Genomic DNA, 11,704 nt, shown 5'->3' on the forward strand with positions numbered 1-11,704 from the left:
CGCACTCTTTAGCTTTAGTAAATAAACCCCATTATCTATAGAGGGGCAATTTGATTACAGGTTTGGGAAACAATTCTGTATACACTTTTATATTACTTTTCAGTCATTTTTTAGAAAATAAATAATTGTTCTTTCTCCTGTTTCTTCACTTTCCTTCATATGTGTCACTTGATGTGACCCTACAAAAAAAACATAACTAGTCTAATCTTTTAACAATGTCATGTCCTTTCTGAGCTGGAGCAGATAAGCAGCCATGAGCATGCTCAGACTTAAAATGAGGCTTGCCTCCAGTGTGCTGTGCTGCAGCAAGAAAAAAGTATGGCTGGATCCAAACGAAACCAATGAGATTGCCAATGCTAACTCCCATCAGAAAATCAGGAAGCTGGTTAAGGATGGTCTGATTATCCTCAAGCCAGTAACTGTTCATTCCCATGCTCGCTGCCACAAAAATGCTCTTGCACGTAGGAAGGGCAGACACATGGGCATTGGTAAGAGAAAGGATACTGCTAATGCTTGTATGCCTGAGAAGCTGGCCTGGATGAGGAGAATGCAAATTCTTTGTTGCCTACTTACCTACTTACCGTTACCGTGAGTCCAAAAGATTGATATGCACATCCTGTACCTGAAAGTCAAGGCTAATGTGTCCAAGAACAAGCATATTCTCATGGAGAACATACACAAACTGAAGGCAGACAAGGCTCGCAAGAAGCTGTTGGCTGACCAGGCAGAAGCTCACAGATCCAAAACAAAGGAGGCAAGGAAGAAAGACTTCAGGCCAAGAAAGAGGAAATAATCAAAACCCTCTCAAAGGAAGAGGAATCCAGGCAAAAAATAAAGCTCTGAATTGTAGCTAGTTTATATATAGAGTACTGTTCTGTGCTCAATAAATTTCCTCTGCCCTCCAAAAAAAACAATGTCAAATAAACTATATTGTCACGCTTGCCTTTCTATACACATGAACTTTAATGGCATCCCAGCCTTAGTCAGTAGGGTTCAATATTGAGTTGGCCCACCCTTTGCAGCTATAACAGCTTCAACTGTTCTGGGAAGGCTGTCCACAAGGTTTAGGAGGGTGTCTATGGGAATGTTTGACCATTCTTCTAGAAGAACATCAGTTATTGGCGAGTAGGCCCGGCTCGTAGTCTCCGCTCTAATTCATCCCAAAGGTGTTCTATCAGGCACCCTTTTTTGGAAAGTAGACACTCTTATTTAGTAAGAGGCATGGTAGGTTTTTTAAGTTGTAATTTTTTGTCATAATATTTTGGAAAATGTCGATTTTTTTTTTTTTTTTTAAATACGGAACAATTTTTTTTCAGTGCTCTACAGCAGGGATCCTCAAACTACGACCCTCCAGCTGTTGCGGAACTACACATCCCATGTGGCATTGTAAAACTCTGACATTCACAGACATGACTAGGCATGATGGGAATTGTAGCTCCTGAACACCTGGAGAGCCGTAGTTTGAAGACCCATGCTCTACAGCATCATCATATAACTGGTGTGGTACATTTTTTTTTTTAATACACTGTAATCAGAGCAATATAATGTTACCACAGTAACATTGTACTACTCTGGGAAAGGGATCAGGATTTTTTTTCTTTTTACACATTAGGGGCCAGATTCTCGTAGGAGCGTGTAATTTTCGATGGCCATACTTAACATTGGTACGCCGCACTTACGCCACCATATAGCAGGGGTAACTATACGCCGGGAAAAGCCTAGCGTAAACGGCGTAAATGTACTGCGTCGGCCGGGCGTACATTCGTGAATTCACGTATCTAGCTGATTTACATATTTGGACGCGTAAATCAGCGTACACGCCCCTAGCGGTCAGTGTAAAAATGCAGTTACGATCCGACGGCGTAAGAGACTTACGCCTGTCGGATCTAAGGGAAATCTATGCGTAACTGATTCTAAGAATCAGGTGCATAGATACTACGGCGTGACTCAGGGATACGACGGCGTATCTGGAGATACGCCATTGTATCTTTTTTGAGAATCTGGGCCTAAGTTTGCTTATAGCAGTGCATTACAGTTCAGTGCATTACAAGATGAGAGTAGAAGAGAGCAATGTGAACATAGAGGTGACCTTACTGTCCAGTCCATTCAGCAACCTGGGAAGTTATATCACTGTATTCCTAAATGTAGCAACCCTATGGTCTGTTCAGTGTGGCAGGGCAGTGTAAATCCTAAAACTTAATAGTTATGCAAATCCTTTGCAATGTAAAATAGAAGCTTTTATGTATTTACCTGTGTATTTAGCTGTTTGTCAGGAGTTTAACTCCAAGATTAACAAATATCAATATAAAATTAGAAATATGTATTGATATATAATATTCATATCATTAGTGTGGTTATTAGGCTGTTTGTTTTCTGCCTAGATCTCCCTGTGCTGTAGTCAGCAGACAATGTGCAGGCTTGGCTTTTAGAATATCCAGTGTTTATTCATTATCTAACAATGCACATTTATGGCCAGGACAGGTGTGCAACTGTGGTCTGAGATGCTGAAACAGAGCAGCTTCTCATCTTTGCACAGATGCATATGTATGAGGTTGGTTTGCATACAATGAGAGCTGGCTGCATGCAAATGAATCAGCTTGATGGTGCTGGCTGCCCAAAGTACACTCATGTCGTTTCCAGTGTTCTGCGGCTCCAGAGGTGGGAAAGTAATGAGGATAAAACGTTTTTGCTTGCAGATAGCTGTCAGGTTTTATAAATGTCAGTTTGCCAAAACTGACATTTACAATTTTTAATAGATGAAAGTTTGTACTCCCGGATGGGTTTGAAATTGCATAGGAGCGTTTGTAAATCACTTTGCACACAGAAATGGAAGCACATATACATTTTTTATTTTTTTATTTTATGACAAGCAAATATATTAAAAACGTAAAAAAAAAAAAAATATTAAAGTACTAGGTCCTGTCCAAGACAGTACGGAAATAAACATGGTGATAGTTATACCATTTTCACCATATTTTTAATCACATTTAAATTTAGAAATGGGTTATGTATACTTGGATAACTGTATAAAGTTCATAGGCAACAAGTTCTATGAAAGGAAAAACACTTGAAATGTACTGAACTATTTATAGTTTTAAAAAGTTTCACACAGGTGCTATAAGGAAAGCCAGCATAAGTTATGACTTACAAACACTTTCTGACCCCCAGACTAAAAAGAAGATGCATTAAGCCAGCAGTTGAATAAAGACTGTGGTGTGTGTGCTTCCTACTCCTATGGCCATCATGACACCTGCCTGGAAAAACACTTCTTGCAAAAGTTAATGCTAAAGTTTATGGAAGTTTTTCAAGTACAAGAAGAATTTCTGTATCTTTTCCCCATGCTTAAAGGTGAACTCCAAAAAAAAATACACACAAAGAATGCAGACCTGCACTAATTAACCGCTTGCTGACCAGCCGCCACAGTTGTACTGCGGCAGGTTGGCTCGGCTGCGCAAATCCCCATCATTGTACGTTGGGTGCATACACGCCGATCCTCTGGCAGCACACGCATGCCCATTTGATAGCAGGGGAGCCAACCAGCAGGTCCGGCAGACTCAATGTCCGCCAGTCACCCACGATCGCACCAGAGAGCGGCACAATGGGGATCTGCCAGTGTAAACAAACAGATCCTGTCAGGGGAGTAGAGATTGTCTGTTCCTACTGATTGCAAACAAAGATCTAGCTCCTCCTCCAGTCAGTCCACTCCCCCCACAATTTGAAACACCTCCCAGGGAACACATTTAACCCCTTGATCATTCCGTCCATTGCTCCTCACTACAGCTTGGTGAGCGAAGAGCTGGAGCCATTGCTTTTCCTTTCGAATGAACAAGAAGTGAGTCCATAGACCCGATTGACCGGGAGTCCAAAGACTCCCGGCCAATCGGGTCTCAGGACCCGCTTTTTGATTGGCCGGGTGGAGAATATTAATTTACTTATCTCACGCAACTGGGTGGGCTCAGGGCGCAGTGCTCTGCGCCCCAAGCCCACCATTTTTTTAGCCAATTAGAGCCCCGGGCTCTAATCATGTGCTTCTAAAAAAAAAAAATAACACATTGAAATCCATGCGCCCGACACCCTGCATGGGGATTAGGGGCTAAGCACATGGATTAGGGGGGCAGCGCCCCTGCACCCCTAATGGAGTGGCTGCCACTGTGGGGGGTTATGCATTGAGTAAATACTGTAATGACAATTCTGAGCTACATCACATGTATGGATTTCTCTATTTTACATCTACCTGACAATCCAGATTACAGCCCACTGACCATTTTTCCTTTTAGGATATTTAACATGAAGCAGTTTTTGGCCCTGAAATTCTCAACATGAAGCAGTTGTATGGCCCTGGTCAATAAAAAAAAAAATAATAGGGAAAAATAAGCCAAGTAGTGTAATTCACAACCACTGTGTGCAAGGATGTAACTTACAGGAAGTAACTGCGCATGGCACAATTTACTATTAGGATTAATAAGTGTGGCCTAAAGGTGGCTGTGGGAAAGACACGCATTTCCACTTTACAGTAGAGTTATGTTCTTCTCATACAATATATCCATTACAATATAGTAAATCAAATTGAATAGAACAATAATATGTTCTATTTAACAATAGTGATACCTGCAGATGGGTGTTTGAGTGCTAAATATCTGCACTGGATCCTATGCTAGGAATCTTGTCCCGCTTTTTGGTTTGAAATTTTGGTAAGAGCAGCATGCTTTTGGGTACAATCACATGGAAGATGGCTTTAGCTGAATAGTTCAGAAGAACAGCTAATCTATCTTGCCAAATTTGAGGTGCTGTCTCAAACAAATGCAAAGAACTTGTGAGCTTTCTTCTTATATGAAAATGCCAAATTATCTATTGCTGTAAAAAGTTATTCAATTCACGGTGAGTAAGGTTTGTAGCCTTGTGCCGCATACACACGCTCTTTTTTCATGACGAGAAAAACGATTTTTTTTAAATTGGTCATTAAAAACGACCGTATTCAGGCTCCAGAGCATTTTCTTCATCGTGAAAAATGGCCATTAAAGATTTAGAACATGCTCTAATTTTTCTTGTTATTTTTCACGTCGTGAAAAACGGTCGTGTGTAGGACTTAACGATGGGAAAAAACGCACATGCTCAGAAGCAAGTTATGAGACAGGAGCTCTCTTTCTGGTAAAACTAGCGTTTGTAACACACTGTAACAGACTGAAAAGCACAAATACTGAAAAGCGCGAATCGTCTCTCACCAAACTTTTACTAACACAAAATCAGCAAAAGCAGCCCAAGGGTGGCACCATCTGAATGGAACTTCCTCTTTATAGTGCAGTCGTACGTGTTGTACGTCACTGCGCTCTGCTCGAGCATTTTTTTTCACGATCGTGTGTATGCAAGGCAGGCTTGACAAGAATCATGTTGAGAAAAACTTTGTTTTTCCCATGACATGAAAAATGGTCGTGTGTACGTGGCTTTAGAGTCGTTTTTTTTTTTTCTTTTTTTCATTCTGAATTTTTTTGCAAAACCCACAACTATAGAGTATATTCAAGTAGTAAATGTATTAAATATATTAAACAAAAAAATAAATAAAAATAAAAAATAAAATTAACTCTCAGTGCAATAGGCTACAGAGTCGGCTTTCCTGACAGTATTGCAAAAACCCGATATCCTACTGTATGTCTAATCATATAAAGCTGTAGTCTTATGCCAACTGTTCCTCTGACCTAGTAAAAACAGAGCTGTTTGTGTTTAAACTGCATACATAGGCATATGGTTGTATATAAAAATAAATATTCCAAACCACTGGAACCCACAATAACACACACTTTGTGGACTTTGGATGCCCGAAAAATTTCAGGAGTGCCAGTGATGTGATGTGTGATTACATACAAAAGTCCCTATTGGAGCTGAATTTTTTTGTCTGTTAATTATTATTATTAGTATTATTATATAGGGTTTATATAGCGCAAATGTTTGTGCAGCATTTTACAACCTGATGTTAATATTGTTTTGCCAATACTTTAACCAACCTGATATAGTTTCCTGGTAAAAGAACTGTAAATTATATTGTTAGTTTTGCTGTCTTGCAGTTCTGGCATCTTCTGACGGCTTCTTAACAAAGCACATACTATATAATTTGTCTCATAATTATAAAACATAAACAATACAGACTTTTGTTGTTTGTTGTTTTTCTGGAGTAAAATGTAAACTCTACCCATAGAAACCTTTGTCACTTTATCACTTCTGTTCTATATTCTGCTACTGACTACCTCTACAACATGATATGACTCCTGCTATGCCTTGACCTGGTCACATCTGTCTACAGCTCACTCTCATCCTTCCTGGATACACTCGCTCTACTTTTTTTGCACAAAATTAGGCCCAGACTGCTACAACCCAGATGAACTGACAACACCAGAAGACCTAGCCATGCTCTGGAGTAATTGTAGCTTAAAACAAGTTCCTTGCAAGACTGTATAAATCTGTCCTATATGCTGTCAAACAAACCTATTTCACCACTCCCATTACCATCCTCCCATCCAGTCCTTGTCAACTCTTTTAACTCTTTAATTGGTCACCCACCTGATCCACCTATTGACTATTTCACTAGGCAGGACATTGCAAATCATTACAGAAACAAGATATATGCAATGTGTGATTTCTCCTCAATGCAGATATCTTCCCCTTTTAATATACCATGTCTACCATCACATTTAATACTTTCGTCTTTTGACCCTGTTACTAGACATTTTTTAACAGACGATAACGAATGCGAAAGATCTGAAAACTGAAAGATCCAACATAAACAAATGCTTTATTTTTATTTTCGTTACGACAACAGTTCGATGTAGATAGGAGATTCGACATGACACTGACAATAACAATCTGTGTCTATCGATCCTGTGGTTGAATGTGCCTAACCTTAACTCTATTAGTCCGAGATTATTCTACATAGAGAGGAAAGATTTGGCATAAAGAGAAAAGATTCGACATAGAGAGAAAATATTTGACATAAAGAGAAAAGATTCGACATTATACAGAGAAAAGATTCAACATAGAGAGAAAATATTTGACAAAAAGAGAAAAGATTCGACATTATAGAGAGAAAAGATTCGACGTAACCAAAGAGGAGGAGCAGTAAAATAGCTAGAAATTTGCACTTGGAGAAACGAATGTGAAAGTTGGCTGACTGTTGGGGTAGACAATTCAACATGAACGACGAAGATTCGACAAAGCTGCGAAAACTTACAAATGTTGAATCTGTCATTGAAGGCTTATGGTGTCTGTCGAAAGCTCTAAATAGATTCGACGGAGCAGCTAAACTGTACGACGCCGCAATCGTACATTTCCGGTCAAATGCATCCACCCATAGGCTATAGAAAAATTCTAATGTTGGTTGACTAGTAATAATAATTAATAAATATAATTATTACCAATCATACAACATTAGAATTCTACTACAGCTAGCTTGTAGGCGGAACATTCGATGGGAAATGTACGATTGCTGCGTCAAACAGTTTAACTGCTCCGTCGAATCTTCTTTGAACATTCAACAGACACCATAAGCCTTCATTGACATATTCTACCTTAATTAATTTGGATTTTCAGACTAATGCAATTTTTAAAAGAAATTTCGGTAATTTTCGGAGTAACTAAATACATTTATTTTTCGGACGAAAACTAAATTTCGAAACAAAATATTTCAGTGTGCACATGTCTACCTGCTACTACAGAGGAGATTTAAAATCTCTTCTTGGGCACCTACCTAACCACTTGCCCCCTGAAGCTTTTTACATCAATATTATCACAGTCACCCTGTAGCTCTACCCTACATATCACTACCCTATTATATCACTTGTCTCTCCCATTTAGATTGTAATCTTCCTCAAGACACAAGTCTCCTTTTATGTTGTAAAGTGTTGCACAAACATTTGGTGACATAAATCTTGTATAATAATAACAATCCTCACCTGCTCTTCTGTCTGTAACTCCACACAGTAATGCAAGGCTTTCTCCCTGGTGTGGAGTGTCGTGCTCGCCCCCTCCCTTGGACTACAGGTGAGTCAGGACGCTCTCTACGTTGCAGATAGAGAAAGGAGCTGTGTGTTAGTGGGTGTCCTGACTCTCCTGTAGTCCAAGGGAGGGGGCGAGCACGACACTCTACACCAGTGAGACAGCCTCACATTACTGTGTGGAGTTACAGACAGAAGAACAGGAAGTGAGAATTTATCAGAAGAAATAAGGGCCCGGATTCAGATAGAGATACGACGGCGTATCTCCTGATACGCCATCGTATCTCTGAGTTCCGTCTGTCGTATCTATGCGACTGATTCATAGAATCAGTTACGCATAGATCTCCCTAAGATCCGCCAGGTGTAAGTGACTTACACCGTCGGATCTTAGGCTGCAATCTGACACTGGCCGCTAGGTGGTGCTTCCGTTTGTATATGCGGCGAATATGCAAATGAGGAGTTACGCCTATTCAGAAACGAACGACCGTCCGGCGCTTTTTTTTAACGTCGTTTGCGTTCGGCTTTTTCCGGCGTATAGTTACCCCTGCTATATGCGGCGTATCCTATGTTAAGTATGGCCGTCGTTCCTGGGTCGAATTTTGAATTTTTTACGTTGTTTGCGTAAGTCGGTCGCGAATATGGATGGACGTAATTTACGTTCACGTCTAAACCAATGACGTCCTAGCGACGTCATTTGGTGCAATGCGCAGTTCGTTCGGCGCGGGGACGCGCCTGTTTTAAATTCTAGACGCCCCCTAGCGAATTTGAATTCCGCCGGGGGATTTACGATACGCCGCCGCAACTTTAGAGGCAAGTGCTTTCTGAATACAGCACTTGCCTCTAAAACTTGCGCTGGCGGATCGTAAATCTGAATCTAGCCCAAGGACATTTAAAAGCAAAATCGAAAGATGAGGTAAGTGAATTATCCTAATATAATTTTCCTAATATAATCCCTAATATATATATATATATATATATATATATATATATATATATATATATAATGTATATTTTTTATAAATAAAATGATGGTAATACTAGCAGAATTAATATTAAAACAGGAAGAAGTTCTGGACAGCCGCACTCCAAAAAAGTTTTTGCCTTTTATTCAAAAAATGAAATTAAAAATACATGCCACAGCAGAACGGACAGAAGAGCTGACGCGTTTCACACTAACAAACAGTGCTTAGAATTAATATGTTATAGAATTTGGCACCTATGCACAATGAGCCAAATTGTCAGCATCTTTTCTCAGTATAAACATGGCCCAAAAAAATAAGTAAGCTACAGCAGGAATATTTTGTAAACCATCCAAAATCAGCATGTGATAAATACAGTATTATACTGATTATTACTATTTTATAGGCATAGCTTTCATAATGCTATCTATTATAAAAAAAAAATAAGTAAAGGCTTTAGAAGATGAACACCACAGCCAATCTGTATTATATACAACTGGGATGCTTATCCCCTTTTATACTATAATCATGTTATTAAAGGCATACCATTTTTTTAAATTTATAACAAAAAGACATCCATTGGTTTTAAATAGAATGACAAAATTGAAGAAAATTATAATATTAGGCTACACATTTTAGCATTATTCTCCAGTTGTTAATGACATCCCAGATGAAAATTAGAAATGGTTGAAGATCTTCTAAAAATAACACACAATTCTGTCTCTCATTAAACAATAATTTTTATTAAATATTTTTTTACATTTTACTCCAGCACTGATAAAATATAGCTTGAATTCATTATGCACACGTTCACAGAGCTCTGCACCACTGAGAGATATAGGAACTATTAGTCAGTGAACTATAGATATGTATTGGCATTCAGCCAGATGTAATTACCCTGCAGCTCTAACTTTAGCCTTTAATTTACATTTTTTCACAGAAATGATCATCTGCCACCTCACCACATACATAAATCTTTCAGTTTACTAGCCCAGAGATTCTCAACTTCAGTCCTCGAATACTCTCACCAGGTCATGCTTTGGGGATTTTCCTTAGATAAAATAGCTGTCATAAACACCAAGCCATTGACATTCATTTAACTAGTTGCCGCCTGCCCACCATCATCATTCTGTGACAATGTCATATGATCATCTGTGCCCTGATTACTGTATAGCAATTTAGTGTCACCAATCAGTGCCCACCACTGCCCACAAGTGCCACGAATCAGTGCCCATTAGCGATGTCAGTCATTGCTGGCTGTCAGTGCCGCCTATCAGTGCTGCCCATTAATGACCATCACTGCTGTCGATCAGTGCCCCTCTGTGTCACCCATCAGTGCCACCCATCAATGCCCATCAGTACCGCCTATCCGTGCCATCTATCAGTGCCCACTAGTGCCGCATATCAGTGCCCATCAGTGCCAGCTAAGAGTGACCAACAGTGCTGCCTATCAGTGCTCATCAGTGCCACCTGTCAGTGCCCATAAGTGCAGCATATTAGTGCCTCCTCATCAGTGCCCAGAAGTGCTGCCTCATCAGTGCCCATAAGTGCCACCTCATCAATGCCCACCAGTTCAGCATATCAGTGCCCATCAGTACCGCCTCATCAGCAAAAAAAATTACTTAGTTACAAAATTTACTGACAGAAAAACATTTTTTTTTCTAAATGTTTTTTTTTTTTTGTAAAAAATAAAAAACCCATCAGTGATTAAATACCACCAAAAGAAAGCTCTATTTGCGTGAAAAAAAAATGATAAAAAGTGTGTTTGGGTACAGTGTTACATGACCGCGCAATTCTCATTTAACCACTTGACAACTGGGCACTTAAACACCCTTAATAACCAGACCAATTTTCAGCTTTTGGTGCTCTCACGTTTTGAATGACAATAACTCAGTCATACAACATTGTAACCAAATGAAATTTTTGTCCTTTTTTTCCCACAAATAGAGCTTTCTTTTGGTGGTATTTGATCACCTCTGCGTTTTTTTTTTTTTTCGCTATTAATGAAAAAAGAACGAAAATTTTGTAAAAAAATGAATTTTTCTTCATTTCTATCATATCATTTTGTAAAAAAGTAATTTTTCCTCATACATTTGGCCTAAAATGCATACTGCTACATATTTTTGGTAAAAAAAAAAAAAAAAATTTGGATATTATTTAGTCTGGGTGAAAGTTATAGGGTCTACAAGCTATGGTACCAATTTCTGAAAATTGAACAATTTGATCACACCTGAAGTACTGACAGCTTCTCTCATTTCTTGAGACCCTAACAAGCCAATAAAGTACAAATACCCCCCAAATGACCCCTTTTTGGAAAGTAGACATTCCAAGGTAGTTAGTAATAGTCATAGTTAGTTTTTTGAAGTTGTCATTTGTTCCCACAATTCTTTGCAAAATTAAGATTTTTTTTTTTTTTTTTTTTTCATACCAATATTGTCATTATAACAGGTTATTTCTCTCACATGGCATGTATATTCCACAAATTACACCCCAAAATATATTCTGCTGCTCCTCCTGAGTATGGCGATACCACATGTGTGAGACTTTTACACAGCGTGGCCACATACAGAGGCCCAACACCGAAGTAGCAACTTCAAGCATTCTAGGAGCATAAATTACACATCTAATCTCTCAACCACCTATTACACTTTTGAAGGCCCTGGAGCACCAGGACAATAGAAACGCCCACAAAGTGACCCCATTTTGGAAAGCTAACACCCCAACGTATAATCTATGAGGCATAATGAGTCTTTTGAACAGTTC

General features: G+C 39.1%; 1 pseudogene; it reads left to right on the top strand.

Moving 5' to 3' along the window:
- The first annotated feature begins 253 nt into the window (after positions 1-253).
- Positions 254-843, top strand: LOC120915852 (annotated as a pseudogene).
- The last annotated feature ends 10,861 nt before the right edge of the window (positions 844-11,704 follow it).

Source organism: Rana temporaria, chromosome 10 (genome assembly GCF_905171775.1).
Source record: "Rana temporaria chromosome 10, aRanTem1.1, whole genome shotgun sequence".
NCBI classification, from domain to species: Eukaryota; Metazoa; Chordata; class Amphibia; order Anura; family Ranidae; genus Rana; species Rana temporaria.